Source organism: Lepidochelys olivacea (assembly GCF_965140295.1).
Source record: "Lepidochelys olivacea isolate rLepOli2 genome assembly, chromosome: 4".
Classification (NCBI taxonomy): domain Eukaryota; kingdom Metazoa; phylum Chordata; order Testudines; family Cheloniidae; genus Lepidochelys; species Lepidochelys olivacea.
Window position 1 is genome coordinate 62,016,360 of NC_140414.1, and position 22,750 is coordinate 62,039,109.

Below are 22,750 nucleotides of genomic sequence, written 5' to 3' on the forward strand. Positions count from 1 at the left end.
ATCATATCTTTGATTATATTAACATAACCAATGACTGTTTTAGCTTATCAGCAGGGCATCTTACACCGAAGAGTTTCCCCTACTAGTGAGCTCAAGTGACAGTCCTCACTCAGAACTCATAAGCTCTTTTTGCTGTATTAGCATATTTATTTATTGTTCTCAGATTCCTTTTTCTTCCATGTTTCAAAATAGCAAATTAGGTATAGAGGTGGAGGGTTGTTTCTTCTGTATAACATCCTAATCTTACCCATACCATCTGGCCACTTTAGCAACAGTTTATTATATTAGCACAAACTGCATTTGTCAAAAGAGCAGGTCAAATACTCTTAGTATAAAGAAATAAATACATCTTTGTTAATGGCTGTTAAATTGCTCTTTAATTGTGGCAGATGGATTGTGCCAACGCTGCCAGCAAAACAAATCAAAACAATGGACTGGGCTGTGCAAAATTTGTGACCCACTGTAGTGTGCTAGACAGACCAGATCCAGCCAAAATAAACAGACGGTTTAGAGAATTGTCTTACAAGACTTGCTTTGAACGACGGCTATTGTCACAGACATTTTGCAGGGATTTGAGTGCAAGGAATGGACTGTTGCAGTTGGAGAAGAACCTGACAGTGAGGAGTGGAGTATACTGAGTATAGATTAGAGAACTAATTAGTGGTTATTTAGGAAAGGAATTATATGTACAGTGAGAGTGGCTGTTCAGAGATAAAAAGACAAAGTATTTAAGCATGATTGCTGAAGGAGAGAACAGATAGTGAACATCTGCACAGGTTGGGTAGGGAATGAAAAGGAATAGGAATGACTTGAGAGAAGTTAGGGACTATGGATGAAAGAATTGAAAGATGATGGGTTGAATGTCAGAAAAGAGACATAATTAAGAGAGAGGGAGGGAGAGAAATAGCTGAGAGGTGGGCAAAAGGTATATGGAAAAGGAGGAGGAGGAAAATGAAAAGGAAGAGCATGAAGCCAAGTGTTTTGCTGAGAAAAAAGAATGGGAAGGAAATGAAGTACACTTCACTTTCCAGAGGACAGATGTCATCATCATTTACAAATTACAATAACTGGAATTTTGGAAGAACCAGGAGAGAGGTCAAGGACTAAATGGGCACAGGAACTCACCTAACTTTTCACCTGTAGGCACAGTCTCTCTCGGATAGGGTTGAGATATCCCGGACAATGTGAGGAGGCTTGCATGGTTGCTGTTCTACTTGCTCCCTGAATGAAGATGACGACTTCAGTCCAGCACCACTCAAAGACACTAAAATTTCACTCAGCATGTTAAGATGGAGAATAGATTATCTGTGGGCATATCTGGACTGCTGAATACAGATGAATAATATTGGCTGACACTTGACATATTTGGGTATTGGGATGACCATTCCCTACCAGAAGGAGCTGCTGCCATTTCCACGTCATTCTTTCTAAAAAGACTGGAGGGCAGGAGTAGCTCATAAAGGAAGAAAAGAGATTTTCTTAAAACCTTTTGGGAAGAGGAGAAGCCAGCACTGGGTGAAGAAGAGCCCTTCAGCTCAGCAGTACCTAAGAAGGGCATTGCTTTTGCCTCCTCTGTAGAGACTAGAAAATTTGAGCAGCCAGTGCTAGGTGAAGAGAAAGGTCCCCTGAAATAGCAGTGCTTAGTGCGGGTCTTTCCCACCCTGCATTGCTGGAATTGAGAGAGAGGAGCAGCTGATGTTGTGAAAGAATTCATGGCTGAAGCTGTGAGATGAAGACTCCAAAGGCACCAGCAGCAGCAGCAAGCATCAGAAAGAAGAGGGTGAGGGGTAGGGGATGGGATAATGAAATTCATGTTTAGGGGTCCAAACAGGAGAATGCTGGAGACAAGTATCACATGAATTTGGTCTATTTGCCCTCCCCTATTATTTAGTGACATGCTCAATGTCTTACAGGAGTTGACGTGTCTTTACAAGTATTTGAGGGGTATGAAGACAAGTCCACTTTTCTCTTTTAAATTCTTCATGTATTCACAAATTCTGAAGATCTAATATTTTTCCATTGCAAGCTACGGAGCCTCCTATAAATATGCCAACCAAAATAATGACTCGGGTTGGCAATGGTCCTACTCATGTGAGTAGTCTTATTGAAATCAATGAGTGCTTACATGAGGAAGGATTGGGTCTCTAAGATATTTTACAGGTTTCTAGTCTCTTATTAGTACTGATTAAACCTCCAAAGAATATCAGCAAGAAGCTTCCCACTGTGTTAAACAAACACTTATTTTCAAATACATTTCACAGTTTACAGATAGTGACAGTGAAGTACTGCTCACCATGTGAACTTTCAGATGCAATGCAGAGCAAAACTGCTCATTTCCTTTTAATTAAAAAAATCTATTGTAAGATAGCAAATGAACAACATTCAGATACATGGAGCTAGATCCTCAGTGGGCAAAAACCACTGTAGATCCATTTAATAGGCTGACTTATGCCAGCTGAGAATCTGGCCCATGACTTGCCTACATTTGCTCAATCCTATTTTCATCATGTGACCAGATGAAAACCAGAAGATTTTGTAGTTTGGTTCCTAAGTAAAGAAAGTCAGAAAATGAATTGTTTCACAGTTTATGCCTGTTAAAGAACCCTCCTAGGAATAACTTATGATGATTTGTTTCCAAAATGTTCGCAGTACACTTCCTTTCAGTAGTTTTGTAGTTATTCAGCTATTTAATAATAATTAGTTTCTTAAATAATGTCTGTTCCACACTGATTAGTCCCTGTACATCATGTGTTTGTACATACGCATAATCTGTGCCACTCATTACCACACTATATTACTGCATCCAAGAGCTTAACAGAAGTTAAAAAAGAAGTATATATTTATATATAGATAACATCCACTGTTAAATGAGGTAATTAGGATTTTGTTGTGGAATGATTTTAAGATTTAAAAAGGGTTATAAATGCTATAAAACTGCTTCAACACATAGGGCAACCAGAAAGTGATAGGAGTCTGGAGAAGCACTACAATGGGCAGTATATTCCATAATAAACTTTTACTGGTCACTGTCAGAGACAAGCTACCTGACTAGAAGGACCTCTGGCTGGATCTTGTATGTCAATTACTATAGCTATATTCATTATAACCTTATCATAATCTTAAAATAAACCAGATGCAGTCAATATGTATTACTAAAATGACAGTACAGTTCAATTTTATTTAGTATAGCAAACTATCCCAAAATGTTTTACAACTGTGGATTTAGTTTTCCAGAGGATGGGATGATCTAAAGTGACAAAGACTGCACAGAGGTTAAGAATAATGAGGAAGGAGAGGGGTATCAGCAGCAGCAGCTAAAGATGTTAAATAGATAGAGATGGTTTCTTTCTTTGCTATGGTCAGACCAAGGACCAGACTTAAATTGACTTGGATATTTGAGTGAATTAAAAATAATAGAAACAAATACACACTTTATAAATACATTTATTTACACACTGCTAAATGTAAACAGGAATTTACAGTTGGTGGTGTCCATAAAGAGAACAGGGTCTTTGCCTTGAGGAGCTACTGAACTAAAAGCATGAGTGGGTATAGTACAAGCAAGCATAACAAACTGGTGATGAGTAGTCAAAGAGTAGTGTGCAGCCACTGAAGCAAGAATGCTATGCAGAAAACATGAGATTTTAAGGAGATTTTTATTTATTGGGGTTTTTGTTTGTTTTTTAAAGTAAAACAAGTAAGGCTGGAGCTTGGTGTGTGTTACTAGACAGAGTATTTCAGGTACATGGGGCAATATAAAAGAAGGTATAAATACACAAGGTTAAGAGTGGCAAAAGGAGCAGTCAAAAGAAGCAATGGATGGATCTATCAGTGGAAGCCTGAAGAAATTTAGAGATAAAAAAGCAAGATCATTGTAGGCTTGAGAAGTGGTTACTTTCTCTAATGCTATTCTGAGTAAGGATGATTGTTACAGTCAAGAGGATTCTTCCCACTAGAAAGAGGGGTGAGCGGGATCACATTTGAGAAGAAGGCACCAAAAGGAAAGCAGCTACTGATAATGGAACAATAAAAGCAAGGGTGTTACAGGGTGGCTGGCCCTTTAAAGGTAGTTGAGCCCAACCTCACCTGTAACCAATCATCTACCTCCCAGCTAAAAGTGATCAACTATGGATCAGAGGATTATAAAGGACTGCAAATCAAGTGCCTCAGTTGGTGTAAAGAGCTGCCACAAGCAAGGAGTATCCAGTGTGAAGCTTCTGGGTCAATGGGGGAAGAGAGTGTTGAACGCTACAGGAAGCAGATCGGCTTCTGTGGGAGGCCCTGGAGCAGGGTATGACTCTCAGGCAAGGTTAGGGGGAATGGACAATTGATGTGCTGTTCTAGTTTTACATGGAAGAAATAAAGCTGAAGCCCTGAGAAAAGGGTCTGAATCAGATTCTGGGCATGGGATCACTCTTTCCTGAGGACATGGCCAGTGGCCTACAAGGGAAAAGCCAAACAATAGGCAACAAAAAGGGGTCAAGAGAAGAGATGCTTCTTTGCAGGGACTGAATCAAAATATCTGGAAGACCCCAGCTGGGGACAATGGAGAGGAAGAAAAAAATCCCCAGCCTTTCTAAAACGTAAGACAACAGTGTCACAGAAACAGACCAGTTTAGGCCTCTTGTCTTCAAATATAACATTTCATGTTTTGTCTTAGTGCAAAAGTATACCCACTGGAATTTATACTTGTAAATAAAACCTAAAATCCCTCCTGCCTCCCTTCTCTTCCCAACTCCCATTCACTCTCTCTCCAGAAGTCACTTGGCAACAGTCTGACTTTCACATTGCACAGATATGTTTGCTTTATAACTTCCACCTTATATTTGCTGAGTTTACCAACCAAAACAAGTTTTTGATCATTTCACTACTGTACATCCTAACAGATGCACAGCTATGTTCTTTTGGTTTCAGACATCTGCCTCAACAATACAAAACAAGATTTTTATCCAAGAATGCATTTTGTTAGTGATGCTGTCAGAAGCACAAAGAACATAGTTAGATTCTTGGAAGTGAAGTAACTCTTGTGGTGCTGCTAGCAGTCCACTCTTTCTCTAAATTTCCTTTTTTGTGGATTCTCAGTCATCCAGGACTGGCTATCCATCATCCACAAATCTATACTGTATTGAAGTAAAGGAGTGAATATGGTTATGCACCAAAGCCTTCAACATAAGACTGCAGATTACAATGTGAGGGATCTATGATGACTCAGTGTAAGTTGCCAAAAGTTGCCTCCCTTTGATTCACTAGTTTTGTGCTTTATGACCCGAGGAACAAAGCTACCATCCCAATTACAACAGTTACTTTTGTTGTTGTCTCAGTGGAGAGGTCAACATTTGCCTCATCCTCAGGAGTGGTCCTTGCAGTACATGGGAATTCTGGGGCTTTTTTTGCTAAGCACCATGGAAAAGCCTATGCGTTGGTACCCACTCTGTAACTCTTATATCATGAAGGTTTTCAGTTTCCAATGTAGTCAATCTAGTACTTTTCAAACATAAACAGTTTACTTTAAAAACACTCCATTCTAATCTGTAGAATTCTTTTAGTGTCAACAAATTAGCAGATAAGAGAGAACCAGGTAACACCTTATTTGACTTTCAAAAATCCCTCAGTCCCTCACAATTAGGCTATTTTAAGGAAACCAAATATCATGAGATGAATGGGTAAAGTTCTATCAGGGATTGGACAGAGTTAAAAGACACAAAATAAATAGTAAGAATAAATGGTCACTATTCATCTTGGCAAAAGGTTAACAGAGTGCCACCCAGGATTCTGGACTAAGACTCATTAGTGTTTAATATATTTATACTGATCTGGAATGCAAGGTGGGGGGAGGGAAGAACAATGAAGTAGGAAAATGTGTAGATGATAACATTAGTTAGATTAGTTAAGTCTAGCAGAAATAGTGAGAAACTTCAGAGGCACTTAGGCAAACAGGAAGCATGATGGCAGGAGACAATCATTGGAAAATTGAAGGTAATACACATTTAAAGCAATATTTGAACTACTCATACACATTGCTGGATTCTAAATTAACTGTAACTACTCAGGAAAAACACCTGCACATCATTAAACATCTCAACAAAGGTAGAAGAAGGCTGGCTCAGCAGCTAGAGGACTAAGGAGACCCAGGTTCAATTCCCTACTCTACCACAGGTTTCCTGATAGCATCCAAGTGCAGCAGCAGTGTCTCAGTAGCAATGGAATATGCAAAGAATGGGACAGAAAATAGTATTGAAACTATCAGAAGGCCATTGCATGAAGCAATAGCATGCCCTCATTTGGAATACAATATTCAGTTTTGATTACTCTTATCTCAAAAAGGATACCTGAGAAATACAGGGGGTTTGGAGACAGGCAAGCAGAATAAGAGTATCTCTGTTGATACTTAGGGCCCCATCACAGTAGTTTCTAAGCACCTCCAAAGTATTTAAAAATAGAACTAACAATCTCTCTCTTCTTTTACAGTAAGTTGGAGAAATAGCTTAATTAGTTTTTAGCTGTGTTTTTATTTGCGAATGGGTGGTGTTGTATGTCTATATGTAGTGGTGTCAACTCATCATTTTATCATCAGTGCTTATTGAAGCCCAGCTCCTTGAGCCACATGGATATGTTAGAATCTCAGCTGTCATTGATGAAAGTTTGTAACCTGCATGGCTGCTGAAAAAAGCTTGAAAATGGAATGAGCATAACCCAAGGATTCAAAAACCAGAAGCAAATAGAAAGAGCTGATAATGGTTTTTTAAAAAATCTGGCAGGCAACGCTGCTCAGTGCTTGGGCTCTGCCGTTTCCCCGAAGAGGAAAAGGAGTCATTTCCCATCCTCTTGTACAGCAAGGAAGAGGTCTCACAAAATGAATTGGGACCATTCCAGGGATTGGGTAGACTCCTCTTAGTCTTCTCAGAGGAGTGCTGACTGGTACCATACTCTCTCCAACACACAGGGTGAAGCAGTCTGTCTAATCACTCCCCCATACCATGCTGAGAGTAGTAAGGGTCATACCATTGACTACAGTTCTGGCCATGGGGCATCCACTGAATCCAGTACTGATGATGTTGGCACCCTGTGTCAACTGTCTCCATGCCAGCAGCATATCAGGTGGCATCGTACCTGCTTTGCCTCTCAGTCCTGGACTCTCCACTGGTTCAAGAGTTTGCTAGTGAGATGGCTTCTACCACCTCATTCTCTGCTGAGCCCATGGCATCTTCTGGCGACTGCACAAAGCTATCAGGCTTATCAGCTCCACAGCTTGCACTGCCAACGCCTCAAACTGAGGAGGGCAACACTGGGCCTGGCACCAAAGGCCCCTTTAGCATTGGTGTGTCCCTCAGTGAAAGATCTCTTAATCGAGCTTGGTACCACCCTTAGCTTGGGTACCAGCACTTCTCCTGGTACCGGGTAGGAGTGTCTCTCATCTGGTACCATTGATGCCAATCCCCCATTCATCTTTGGCACTAATGTTTCCCTGGTATTGACTTTCAGACAAGTCTGACTCTTTGTCCCATTGGGGTTGTCTCCCGCATTGTCACCAAAGAGCCTCTGGGACTCCTCAAGATCCAGGTTGATGTTGTCCTCTGCCTTATTGTTGGATAGGTACCAGAGATCACCCTTAGATCACCATCAGTACTGAGACTGGCATCTGTCCTGCACCCAGGACAGGACAGGGGCTCTTGGGCTGGTGCCTACTGACCACCAATGCCTTATCTGTATGCCCATTAGCTTCTGTGGAACCCTTGCAATGCTCCTCAGCCTGTCTATGTGAAGTTTTTGTGGTCAGGGGGTCTACTATATCTAACAAACAGGAACTTTATAAGAAGAGTCAGCTAAGTCTGTAGTATGTTTGGGAAGAACATTCTCCTGCACATGGTAAATATAAATCTTTTCATATTTCAGAATCTGTTTAATCCAGGCAAACCAATTCTAATGTTGCTATTTAAAAAAAAATCACAAATCTTGCAATATTTAGTCTTTTTCTTAAAGTTTCCACTCCTATGTCATGTGATAATGTTTCAGCTTTAATTTAAAAAAAATTAAGTTCCTAGCCCTCGTGGTTGCAGAGAAAAACTCGGAAATGTGAACGCTACAGGCTCAAAAACCAAAAGGCAAATGAAGAATCCAAAATTTGTCACTTTTTAAAATCTCATGAATTTTGGAGGGCCTGACTCATAATTTCTGAACATTTGGGATAGGCAATGCTGCAATTCCTACACACAAATTTGTATAGCTCTTTGAACCAAACTTGAAATGGTTCATAAAGTTTTAATTGCAAGCTGACATTAAATAGTAGATTGCTAGCATGCAGTCAAATCAAGATGGCCTCTGACAGAGTCCATTGTACTCATAGCTGTATTTCATTACATGAGAGCATAGGACAATTTTTCATTCTTTCTTCATATTCTTACCACTGAAACATGTGAATGGTCCATAAATGTGATTTATAAGAGAATTATAAATAGACATTTTTCATGCACTTTTTATATACTAGTCATATTTCACCTAATGTAAAATATGCAAATAAGATATCACAGTGATGCTCAATATTTGTTAATTTAATAGGCTCCTAGTTAGCATGAGAAATAAAAAAAATGAGAGAGCTTTCAGAATGCACATGAATGCAGGAGTTTTTGTCTCTGGCTGACATTCCCTACAGAACTTCTATATATGTGTCATTTAGGAAAATAATATTTGTCATGATTGTATTAGCATTTGGAAGAAAGGAAAATAATTATTTTTTAACCAAACCAAATTATTCTATAGTTTCCCCCGTCCTATTAAATGTTTTGTTTATTTTTCTCTACCACTATCATCACTTCAAACTGCTACAGAATGAGACCACCTTCATTACAGACCACTTTTGGCAGTATATTGCCTGAGCTTTGACTGAAAAATCAGTGCAATACTAATACTATGCAATTCTGTTAGAGCCTGGCGCTCTGAAAGGAGGACCAGCCACGAAACATAAAGTCCCTTCCCATGCACCATCATCTCACAGATACAGCTTAAATAAAACATTGGGGAACTGAAACACAAGTGGAAATATCTTTGGAGATGGTAAGGAAGAAACCACGTAAGCAAAGAATTGTTGCTTTGGCACCTAGTGGAGCACATAGCTGCCATTCCTTCTGAGCATGGGTAAACAGTTAGTAGAAAGTACATTTATCAGTACGGCAAAGTGCACTGGCTGAAAAGTATCTTGAGCTGAAAAATCTCCACACAGTTCTACAGTGCCTCCATCCCCAGTGCGTCCAGCTAACTTTCCTAGTTCTAACAAACGCAGAAAACACTACTTTTCTCTTTCATTTCCTTCAGCCCAAATGTTATCCCCAGTTACAACCATGTAACACCACCACCTCACTAGGTTTTTGTAAATGAGGGCAAAATTTCTCCCCTTACATTGAATATGTCTGCTTTGTTTCCTCTGCATAGTTGTATGAGGAGAAAATAGGGTGAAATACTTGTAGATGTTTGAGGTTTGCTGAAACATCTGGAAAAATTTCAAAAGGCTTGAGGTATACAAAGAAATATTTCAGATAATTTTTCAACATTTTTTTACCTTAGAAATTACTCAGTATACTGCAATGAATGTTTTGCTAGCAAAATGGAATCATTTCAGGGCCGCGAACAGCAATTCCAGGCCACAGGGCCGTCCCTACGCGGGTGCAGGGCCTGGGGTGGAAGTGATGAATCCGTCACTTCAGGGACCGACAGCGCTGGCCAAACACGCTGGCCCGTCGGGCCCCCCAATGTGCAGGGCCTTTATACCTTTATAACATTTATACCTTTTTATGTTGGAAAAAAAAAAGAAGTTAAAACTTTCAACCTTCCTGGACTAGAAGGAACATCTGAGGTAGGTTTTGTTGGCAATGTCCTTTCTTTCTTAAAGGATCTTCTGACTCTCTGCTTCCAGTGGTCCATGTCTCCTTTTGTCTGTCTTCAGAGACAAATTATTTTCACTCAACTTCCAGGCAATCATCTTTGTCTTCTTCATTCCTACCTAACTACCTTTCAAGTCCAACACATAGCTTTTCTACCTACTGATGTTTAATTTCACGAATATTAATACCGCTTATGCTACTACTGAGCTCTGTGTAGCTCAGAGCTCAGTAATAATCAATACTGTATAACTTGTTCATGGTTTTGGTTGATATATAGATTACTACTAAGCAACAAGAGAAACTACATTCTTGCTTTAAATCTTGGTGGCACAGTGTCTTTCAATAATAGTGCATATTTTAAAAAAAATTCTGTTGTGTGCATATAGGCAGAGCATGTGTATACATTATTTCCATAGGCATGTGTATCAATGACATAATTGGAAGCATTTATGAAAAAATGTATTAACTCAGTAAAATGCCTAATGAAAACGATATTAACTGTCTTATATGTGATCCTGTTTTTATATTTGAGTAACACTTTCAATATTGCCATATATCATGTTAGTGCTAAGCATATTTCCAAATAAGAATTTTTTTAAAAAAAATTGTTTTATGGAAAGGAATGAGGAATATATAAAATAGCTATTTGATATTGCAGAAAAGGGCATATCTGCTCTTTGCAGCTTTCCATGATTTTCCTGTCCTACCTTAAAGCTATATTAATATTCTGCAAATCTTTTTCAGGTGGAGTTGCAGAGCGCACTGGATTTTATGTGATATTTAAAAAACATGAACATTATTTTTTGCACCAAATCCTAATACAATTTAGGTTGTTAATTAGAAGACTAATGAAACAATCCATAACCTCTTTCAAGATGTTTAGGCTATAATTTGTTCTATAAATTTGTTCATGATTTAATCAACACTCCCCCCTCAGATTAGAATGTTATCAGAACACACACATTTGGAAACCCAATGAAAATACAGTTTAATGCATCCAGTTAAATTACCTGACAGGAAACAGTGCATACAGCTTAGGTTTTTTTTTTTTTTTTTTTTTTTTTAAAGCCCTTCCCCTCAGGCTATTAACTAAAAAACTGGTTACTAACTTCTGGTAACCACCCATTTAGAAGGGATTGCTATTACCAGTAGTCAGTGGTTTATTGCTACATTTTGTTAAATGTATTAGGAAGTGTAATGTTGATGGACCAACAGTGTTGGAAAAAAATATTCTTTTCCCTTGTGGTTAACAGCCATTTTTTCTTCCAGTCTAAATGTATTGGGTGTGCATTGCTGGGTTTATTATCTGTTACATCTCTTGTTACTGTAAAAATATGCTTTTTATTTACAGTAAGTTTTCAAATCAAGAGTAAAATTATAACATTCACTGTTAGTAAAATATGAATCATGTAGAAAATACTAGACTGGATTTAAGACAGATTTTCCCCATAATTTTAGTTGCCACTGAGCATTGGTTGACAGAGCCACATATATTATTTCTCCTTTCCTGTGATTAACTGTTTGCTGGAGAAGGCTTGAGCATTGCCATATGGAAAATAAGCAAAGTTACAGCTCCTATTTTATGTAACTAATGTAATATGAGTTTGTGCACCAGGAAGAGTTTTAGATCAGTGTGTTTACAGCAATCTTTAGATGGTACCACTTGCTAATGATCACAACTCATAATATACAGAATTAACAAAGATGAGGCTCCCTTATTCTTAATGGGAATTATAGAATCCTAGAAAGTTTAACTCTGAAATTAAAGAAAAGTTCTGTGGAGTTTCAAACATATCTCTTTTGTTCTTTTTCAACCAAACTCCATCTAAGATATTATTCTGACAGGTTAGCAGTATAAATTATATCACTGAGGTAGAATACAGATTACAAATATGCTATTTGCATGGGAAACATGTTTTTTCACTTCTATTCTATCATTCCCCCCCACACACACCCCATCTTTTAATTTTTTCAAAAAATAGATCTGAACATATCATTAGCCATGCTTCTTAGTGAACCTGACTTTTCTCAAGAAATTTACATCTTTCTCTCATTTTCTGTTAAGGTTTCTTACCCTGTTTTCTCACCTAAAGAATTATAATGAGGTAGAGTGAATGAGATCTATGGGGAAAGCAGTGGACCTAGAGACTAAAGGTAAAAGGATGATTGATGGTATAAAATTACCATAAAAGTACAATCAGGATCAGATTTTAAAATGAATTTTTAAGCAGCCTAAGAGATACTCTTTGATTTGTAGTCTGGTGGAATGGATAATGTCTCATTCAGTGGATAAAGTTTCTCACTGTGTGACTTGAGCTTTTTCTGATCTTTCTGACTGGGAGTAAAATGGAACCAAAGCCTAACGTGGTTTTTAATGCTGAAAATATCAAACACAATGTTCTTAGTGTCAAAACCTGGGCATAGCAGGTGAGGAAAGAAAAGAAAATTATAGTGTTGATATTATTGTATCAAATAAAGATTCTGTCCTCTCTTCTAGGCTCCCACTTGATCTATATAAAAGGTATCTTAAACTATAATTGAGGAAAGGGTCAGGTCTTCATGTTGATATGCAAGAAAAAAGAATCTTTGAATAAAACTTAGGATTTAAGTATGTGTAAATTTGTAAAAAGGCATTGTAAAAGTCCACTGAAAAAATATTCAAACACATATCAGATACTAAAATGTTATTTGTTATATATTTTAAACAAAACATTAAATATAGTACTATTTACTCTATTACAATAAACTAGCAATTTCTACACTCCTTCTGCATTCAGTACCTCAGTGAAAAATATGACATTTAATAGGTATCCAAAAGTGTGAACTACTTTATGAAACTATTGCATGCCGTGTGTTCATATATTACTCTATATGTACGCTTATGTAAAACTGCATCAAATATTACAGTAATGTATACAATTTTAAATTAATCATTCTTAATTTGGTACCTCTTTATCATTCAAAATATTAGTTCTTTAGCACTTGTTAATCTTAAACTTGGAAATAATTTATGCTGTTGAGCTTTACTGATATAGAAGTCTGTTAAAAAGAAGTTTTATTCTGTAAATTCATGGATTTTCTTTCTACTATTTTATATAATTTGATCTAGAGAGTTTAAACAAAGGTAATGGATTTAAAAATGGTAATTTCTTGCTTTTTTTAAAGAAAAATACTATTTACAATTCATTTAATTGATTTCCAGTAGCAAGGAAAAATAAGTATACTATTTCCATTATAACTTGAGAGGATTCTATTTATTATTCGGAGTTTTGTTATTTGAACGTTGTATCATAATATTAAAATTACAGTCAATATTTTAAATTAGCTTACCATTAAAAAAAATCTTTAAAATTTCCAACAGTTGCTTCTTTTGACAGTTTTCATTTTCCCTCTCTACTGACAGTTCCCATAATGACTTTAATCATATAGTCTGGCAATGGAGCAGGTTACTGAAAGGCAACAAACTCACTGGTCAATGTCGGTGTCACTTTTCTGGGAGCAGGACTTTTTGAGCATCAAGGAGCTAATTCTATCAGCCTGCTGGAAAAGCGTTAAGTGCATTAACTCCTTGTCAATCACATTTTTAGCATGCTGGCCAAATTATTATTGTTTGGCACAAGACATTCTACTGAATCTTATTTGTATGGTATCCTTATCTGTGTACCTTATATGACTAATGACGATTGTTTATGGAGAGATGCCTGTCCAATTATTTTTGAAGGAACACAAGAATGCAGAATGACTGGAAGCATCAGGTTTTTGCCAGAGAATGCCTCAGGTAAGAGGAGAATGGCTAGAGGCTATAAGGAATCACAAGAGACAAGTCAGAGTCGTAAATTGGGAAACTGACATATCTCATCTAATATACTTGCTAACTAGGCCTTTAAAAACCTTGACATTTAACTAAGTTTGTGGAAAAGTTATGGATTTTTGTCCTTTCCTATTGGCTATAACACATTAATATGGTGAACTGATGTGTTTATAATAATTACCAAGATTAGCATACTAACATATGAAACCCCATTTAGAAATACAGTTAAGCACCTAACAACTGAGCAGTTGTTTACATAGGCTGTGCATTTTTCAAAGTCAAGTCAGTCAAAAATGATATTGCAAGTTATTTACCCTTTTGGTACTTCAATGTATGGAATGGCATGAAAGAATCCCCTTATTCAGCTGAGGCATTTAAATAATGCTTTGGAAGTCATGGCCTGCTTGGAAACAGACTGGAATCTTTACTGAAATAAACAGAAGTTTCTGATTTTTTTTAAAGAAAAAAGTATAAAAACAATCTTTACAGTAAATGCTACTGATTAATTCAGTCTGATTTAGAAACTAGTGATCTATGTCAAAATCAACTTTGTCGCTACACACTGATGTGTCAAGGGTTGGTTTTACAGTGTGATTTAAAACTGAGGCCTGATTCTGATCTTATTTACACAGGTTTTTTGCAGGTGATACTCCACTAAGTCCTGTGAAAGGAGAATTAAGCGAAATAATTCCTCAAAATGCAACAAAAGAGAAGCAGCTTAATGTGATATGAAAAGCCTGAGGGTGATTGCAAACAAAAGGTAGGGGGAAGCATTTATAGCACAAGTATAATGACTAAAATGCTTTTACATTTTTTGCTTAAGCTTTGCTGTTATGTAAACAGGTCATTTAAAATGGTGTGATGTGTGAGGAAGATTTTTACATCTATGGAATCTATATAAATATTCCAAAAAGGCAGCAGAGAAAATGAGGAACAAACTATTCAATGAGGAAGAAACTATTCAGATAAGTGTTTCCCAGGGTTACAGGCCAAAATCCAATGAGAAATGGCATTTAGATAACTACTTTCTGTTATTTTTAGTGCAAGGGAATCCTGCCAATTCCTTTAAATAACCCACACACCACTTATTTGAAACAAAAATCCCACTTTGGTCTCAATTTACTTCTCAGCAACTAATAGCATGATGTCTAAGTTAATTCTCCTATTACTAAGAATTCATTAGTTCCATTAAATATACTTTAGAACATTATTAAATTATACTATGACATCTTGTAGTTGGAGGAACCATGACTGTTTTAGTTAAGATTGTATAATGGTTTCCATTCTAATCTTATTTTCAGTAGCTCTTAACTTTCTGAAGCTTCCAGCCGTCAGACTGAAATTTTCTTACTTTAGGTCTCTGTCTGATGGAAATGGTTTTTGGAAAGTTTGAGCAAATATGGTTTCACCAATTTTGAATGCATGTGAACAAAACTATAGTCCAGTACAAAAATTATTCTTTTATTCTCTGTGCATTTCTACAGCCAAAACGGTTGGGACTGAAAGAAGAAATCTGGCATAAAAGCATTTGAGGAAAAATGCCTTTGAGTATTCCAGAGAAAAGTTATTTTGATTTAATCCCACTATGAGTTTTTGAAAATCTCAACCTAGGAATATATAGTATATTTTGTATCTTTTTTTTAAATTATGCAATGTGAACAATTAAAGAAGGCTTCCGTGCAAGTGTCTCAGTGTATTTGAATAGTACAATTCATTTTTAAAAGCATGAAAAGCTTAGAGGAATATTGACAATACTTCCATTTTTACCTTGCTAAGTGTGTATCATCACTCCCTAGATCCTTTGCATTTTGAAAAGGTCCTTAAGTCTTAGCTGCTTTTCACTTCAGTATAATCTTCACTGTGAAGCTAAGTTAGACACAAATATTTGCAGTGCAGCCTTGAACTGGTCGCTAACGTTTAATAATTATATAGCAGTATTTTGGTTGGTTGTGACCTTATAAAGAGCAGGATCAGTCTACTTAGGACTGAGTTGAGTTGGGCCATGGCCAAGTACATATGTACTAAAATGCAATCATCATGTTCCCTTAGGTATAGGCTCCTCTTTTAAATGCTTCTCCACAGCTCTGCTCACCTAATAATTCATTAATACAGTCTTTCAGATGGGCTCATGTTCCGGTGATATTAATATTTCTTTCATTACACTTTAGGATATTACCTAGTCAATTAAAAAAATTGTTCAAGCCACCACCACCACCACCAGACATTTCCTCTAGGGAATTGAAATAAAAAAGCCTGACATTCCAAATTGTTTCTTCCTCCCTCATCAACTGAGGAATGCTGGAAAAATTTATTTTATTTTTCAATAAAATTAGAGGATAAACATCTGTCTCCATAAGCAGATCGACGAATACCTTAAATTTTTTTGAGAACATTAGCCTGATGCAAATCCAATTTTGTATTCAAGCAAATGCATCTGTGCTCTTTTTATTTTCACTTTCCACAAGTATTCCAGCAAGTAGGTTTGCTGGTAGGAATGTTCACAGAACTAACAAATGCATAAATGTTGGTATTTACACTGGAAATCTCACTACAAGTTATTCCCATCCAATTAAGTAATGGAAAGAGTACAAACTGACCTACTTGTCCATAGGAAAGTGGTCAGCACAACTCAAATTTCAATGAACTGCTTGCAGACAATTTGCAGGCCAAGAATTATTAAAAATAAATTATTTGGTAAAAAGTTTAAAGTAATGCATACATATGAGAAAATTGTAAACTACTCATGAACGTTACAAAAAGAGAAAAAACGGCTGATTTAATTTAAATGTGTTAAATTATTTGCTACAAACTATTTGCTCAGGAGACTATGTCGACAGCAGTAACCACAAACAGTAAGCAATAGCGCACACAAACAATGAAGGGGCACAGTAAAACATATTTAGCAATGAACCCACTCGCTATTCAGCAAGTTAATACAAAAGCCTACTCCCTGGAATGAAGGGAAGTCCTATCAGTAGGTAGTACCATTAGTACCTGTTTCAAAGCAGTCTTTCTGTGGGGAACCTTGGATAAAACTGCTATTTATATCCTCAGCTCATTGGCTGCTCATGACTCATTAACTCTGAGCAAGACAACACTCATGTCTCATGAAGACAAATTCAAGGTCTGGGGGCTGGCAACAGAAAGGTGGGAACTGGAAAGGAAGATGGATAGCGGGGAGAAGCTCTCCCTCCTCTCTTTCTATCAGCCACTAGCAAGGAAATGGCTGTTTTTTCACTGCAGGGGAAGGCAACAGTTGTTACAGTGGAGACCAGTGGGGTATACTTACCCTTCCCACTGAACACAGTGGCTGCTGTGTGCACGCGTGTGCATGGAGGCGGAGGAAAAGCTACTTCCATCTCTCTATGCTGAGTCACTTTTTGATTCTTCAGTGAAAATTTAGCTTCTTGAGGACAGAGCAATTCCTCTCTAAAAGGGAACCCTTCAGTGAAATCTTGTTTGGCCAGAGCCTCTGGCAGCAGGGGAGGAGTTTACAATCTGGCTCCCTAAAAAATCATTTGCTGTTGAGGACCACATTGTGACTATAGTACCTCCAATGTTTAAAAAGGCTACTTGAATGTATAAAGACAGGTTTCAGAGTAGCAGCTGTGTTAGTCTGCATCCGCAAAAAGAAAAGGAGGACTTGTGGCACCTTAGTGACCAACAAATTTATTTGAGCATAAACTTTTGTGAGCTACAGCTCACTTCACTGGATGCAAAGCTCATGCTCAAATAAATTTGTTAATCTCTAAGGTGCCACAAGTACTTCTTTTCTTTTTCAGTGTATAAAGATCTGCTAGTTCTACGTGTACGTCACAAAACAATCCATGTTCATGCTGACATATTCTTTAAAGTAGCAATAAAAGGCACAAGCGATTTTAGAGTTTATAAGGATGTCCCCATAATTTTTTCACTCTATTTGATCTTTTACACCAGAAATAGCAAGACTACCAGGTTCTGACCTATTATCTATTATTTGTTAAAAGCCAACAGTGTCCAGGATGCTGAATATAACAAAAGACAAGGTTCCTGCCACAAGAGATTATTATCTAAACAGTCAAGACAAACAACAGACAAAGCAGACAGCAGCATATGACTGTGACCAAATTCACCGCTGTATTCACACCCTATGGACTACTGTAATAATCTTTGAACAATATATGCCATGTGAGGTATCATTTGAAAACTAATAACTCACCGGTCAATAATATCATGGTGAAATGTGTGTAGCAAGATTATATGTAACTGAAATGTGCTTACCAGATAAGTCTGGAGAGGGGGTAAAGACAATGGACAAGCTAATACATCTAGCCAGGGGACAAAGTTGATTGGCACTCACTTGTCAAGTGGCCATTCTTTGGCAATGAAAGTGGGGCAGGAACAGATCTGCATTTTAGCAAATAACAACGTGGAACTTCTTTCACCATGAGACTCCATGTCTCTGTCCTCAAAGTGGGAAGGAACTTTATCTAGGGGTAACTCTCAGAAAAATGCATTTCAAAGGGTGACTGGACTATAAAAGTGAGGGGCAAATACACCCTAGGTGTTCTCTCTTTCACTCAAGAGGACAAAGGAATCAGCCCTATGACTTTGGGAGAAAATCCTGGCCAGAGAATTTGGTCAGCCTTGTTGCTGGGCACATGTGATAAGGATTTTACCTTGAACCAGTTTTTAGTTACTAGAAAGCATTTTATCTTTATTTCTCTTGTAACCATTTCTGACTTCAGACCCTTGTACTCTTACTCACTTAAAATCTCTCTTTGTAGTCAAATAAACATTTTTATTTTTTTAATCAAAAATAATCCAATGTTGTTTTTAAACTGAATTGTTTGGTAATTCCAATTAAAGTGGCAAACTGTTCTATCTTGACCCCTTGCAGGGGCAACAGACTTCTAATATCTGAACTGTCCAGGAGAGGGCTGGAACAAACATTTTTGGGAAATTTAGAGGTTGGGAGTGTGTTGGAGTCACCATGTAAGTGGTACCCAAGGCTGGTAGAAGCCAGAGTGTGACTGAAGTGTAGCTGGCAGGCTGAAGCTACAAACAGACACTCAGGGAGTGACCTGCATGCTGTTTGTGAGGGGCCAGATTGCAGGGCAGATGGTGACCTAACCACCTCACTGGTCTGGATTGCACCCCATTATGTGACAATATGTGTTTGTGTGTGTCACTCAGCATTAATGTTCCCTTTACATTTTTTGTGAATAGAACCATAAGTTGTGTGTCAAGGCACTCTTGAAACCTTTAGGCAATTTATTGCTCTAAAATCCACAAGCACCATTCCTTTGAACAGCAATAGGAGTTCTATTATGGATTAAGGACAATATGTATCCATAAATGTAAAATGTACATGCCCTCAAAACACTCTCATGCTCTCCTGACTGCTAAAATTAAATTATCACCAATAAGGAGCTCAAACTCCCTGCCTTTTTTTCTGGCGTATGGATGGTGAGATTCTGTGCATTAAAAAAGGTAACCATTTATATCACTGTTGTTACCACTGTTACAAAATTACCATAAATCTCGTACAAAGTGTCATCTTCTTAGTGTACATGCAACATGCCTCCCATGGCACATGACCAGGATACATAATCGAATTTGGTCCACTTTTTGGATCATTAGCTTCCCCAGCCTGGGCTGGGAACTGACAGGGAGCATGACATGAATGCTGATCCATGCCCCACAAAATGTGTCATGTAAGGTATTGATGGAAAAGTGATGAATTGCTAAGTATGATTATCTTGTGTATATGTATGTATCATCTTTGTATCTGAAGTGATGAGTATTGGCTATGGACTTGTAGCTTAAGCATGTGTTGAATTCCTGGGTGACACCCCCCAGACAGACAGTGATGTGTTGATGGCCCAGTAGGACACTCCACTCTCATAATGGGCCACTGAAAAATCTTATCCCATGCAGTAGGTCTTCCTACAGATACTTCAGACAGCAAGGAGCCAATGGCTACTCCCCGTGATTCAGCAAAACATGTAAGGACATGTGATATGCTCATGTGACCCTGAACTCCATCTTGGGCCAGCAACTTTCCATACACAGGTGCTGTGAGCTTTATTTGGGACAGTAAATTTCCAGGCACATGGCAGAGGATATAAAAGTCATCTGAGATGCCTTCATTTTGCCTCTTTCCTGCTCTAATTCTCTGGACTGTGGATTTACAACTGAAAGGAGTATCTTGAACTCTGACTGAGGACCTTCCAATTTTTTGGAAGTTATCAGAGCGACTTTGCAAGCCAGCAGTGTATTCAATCACTCCTACAAAGCTGATATAAGGACTTTGCAGGCATTTGTATGTATATGATCTATTAACTATTTATAACTCTCTTCTTTTATTAATAAATCTTTAGTTAGTTACTGAAGATTGGCTGACAGCATGATATTTGGATAAAATCTGAGATACATATTGAACTGGGATAAGTGTCTGATCCTTTGGCATTAGAAATAACGCCACACATGGTGTGCCTGCTCTGTTTCCTGCAGTCTTCTCAGTGTGGCATTCTCGGTGTGGTCCATCCTAGGTATCTAGTCACAGATGGATGCATTTGTTTTTCCTGTTTGTCCCGCATATTTGGTGACACTGTCATGCTCTCCAGTTTCTCATGCTCTCTCTTCCTTCATTTTCTGCTGTGGAGAAGGAAGCCTTATCCTTAGAGAAGGGGCCAAAGACAGGTGGTTGGGTGAAGGGGCTGCTGCAGCCCTTAGGAAAACCTGCATTTATGAGGGAGCTTATCTTTCTCCCAGAAAGGGAAGAAGGAAAAGGGTCTCTTTCTTCTCTCTCTACATCCCACCAGCCCTTAAGGGTAGTGGGGTGTAAATTCCAAGTTCTTCTCCCCTCGTGGTTGGCTGGTATGAGCACAAAAGTATTTTGACAGAAGATTCAAGGGGGAAACAAAATTTCAGCTGTGGTCTAGCATGTTTTCAGCATTTTGATTTACTTTGCAAAGTGCCTCCTATGAATGTTCATGGACCATTATCTCTACTCTTATAAATTTGTTTAAACCAAACACACCCAAAGTAAGAGCAAGTTTTGATCCTAATCTCTATTTTGCTGTTGGCCTTTCCCCCTAGGATGGATTAAATCAAAACTGCAGATCTGAACACCCCCAAAACTTTGGATCCAGCACCACACTTGGTTACGTCATTTCTTGTGTCAATATTGTCTTACATCTCTTTTCGAACCTGATAAACTAGTAGGACACAACAGCGCAGAAGAAAAGGATATGTAGTGATAGCAGCAGTGAAGTAAAAAACAGATGACTGTCTAAGTGTTTGTGCTGGAATGGGAAATGTCCAAGTCTTGCACCATAAAGTATGGTTAATAAACCAGTAGCACTACATGCATATCCTATGACCGTCTAAGTGTACAAACTGGGATGGGCTGCCTGTGTTGTTTTCAGATTGGTCATTCTGTTCAATATGAGTGCTTAGCACCATACACGGAACAGCTGCTGACTTCAATGGGCCCTTTAATCCTATGCATGAATGTATCCCTTTGTACTGTAAATTCCAAGATTTATTTAATCAGATCTGCGACACATGCATCATGAGACACGAATGGAATAATTTTAGAGAATTTTAATAAACTAACACTTATATGTGTATTTTATAGCAAATACTTAAAGTTCAGCTTTCTTGTGTCATTTGTGTTTATGACAGTAAGGTAACAGAGCATACCTTGTACTGTAGGGAACAATCATACATGGGCAGGGAGATCAACAGAATGACCCAATGGGTCTTTTTCCATTTCAAAGTTTTATGATTCTAGGTTTTGCTTATGGTGTCCTTTAGATGTGCAGATACAATGGTTACTATTAAAGGGACTGATCCTGCCCCATTTAAATCAATGGGCTTCTTGCATAAAACTGACTGAAATAGGTTACAAATACAAATATAATAGGTTACAATATTATCTGACCAACTGAGCCCTTTCTTCTGTTTGAAAATTGATCCTAATTTTTACAAACATACTAGTTATTCACAGATGGTCTGTGTTTGAGGGAAAGGAAAGAGCAAAAACAGGTGCAAGTTAAACCCACTTAGCGCCCCCTGCCTCACTGCCCTCCCCACCAAAGTACGTACTCACCTCTGAATTTGGCCTTGAACCTCTCAGAAAATCAATACATTATTTCATTTTTATGTGGTTCACAACTTTTTGCTTTCTCTATTGTTTTTATACATATCTTAAACATAAAATAGGTTCTTTTAAACCAGTTTGGAGTGCCTGAATTTTTTAATGTATATGTTCCTTACTTTAGGAGGCGGTGTGGCCTAGTGGAGTCCCATAGTAATGGACTGGGACTCAGAAGGTCTGGGTTCTATTCCTAGCTCTGTTGCTGGTGGACCTGGAGGAAATCACATCACCTTTCTGAGACTCCATTTATCTATCTGTAAAATGGGGATGATAATACTGACCTCTTTTGTAAAGCACATTGAGATCTGATGACAAACATGACACAAGAGCTAGGTATTATTCGTTATTATTATTATTTATTATGAAAGGAATCAGAATCAAACTAAATTTTGAGGTTCTTGCAAGGCTGGGATCATCCTCCACTGCAGTTAAACTCATGGGATGAGACTCTGAAGAAGGAAATCTCTGCAATGATTTTCTCATGGAGACTTCATGTGTCATTGGAGATAGAGGCCCTCCATACTCACAGGTGCCTATTCTCAAAGGTATTTAGGCACCTGACTCCCACTGACTTTGAGGATCTGGGCCACAGCCCTTTATCTCAATACTGCCTCTGATCTTTGACTCCTACCTACCCTGGCTTCATGGGGGATGCACTACCAGAGATGCCCCCTTAGCTGTCTCCATCATCATCAAGGGACAGTTTCACAGATAGGGTTATACAGACATAGACTTATCTTTTTTTATTATTAGTGGTATAGTAGCACCCCATTGTGCTAGGTGCTATACCAACATCTAGTCAGACAGTGCCTGCTGCAAAGAGCCTGCAATATAATTTGAAGACAAGACTAGAACTCACCATGGGGCTGGAGAAGGAGGAGGATTTTTCCCCTCCAGCCCACCCACACTTCCCCCCAG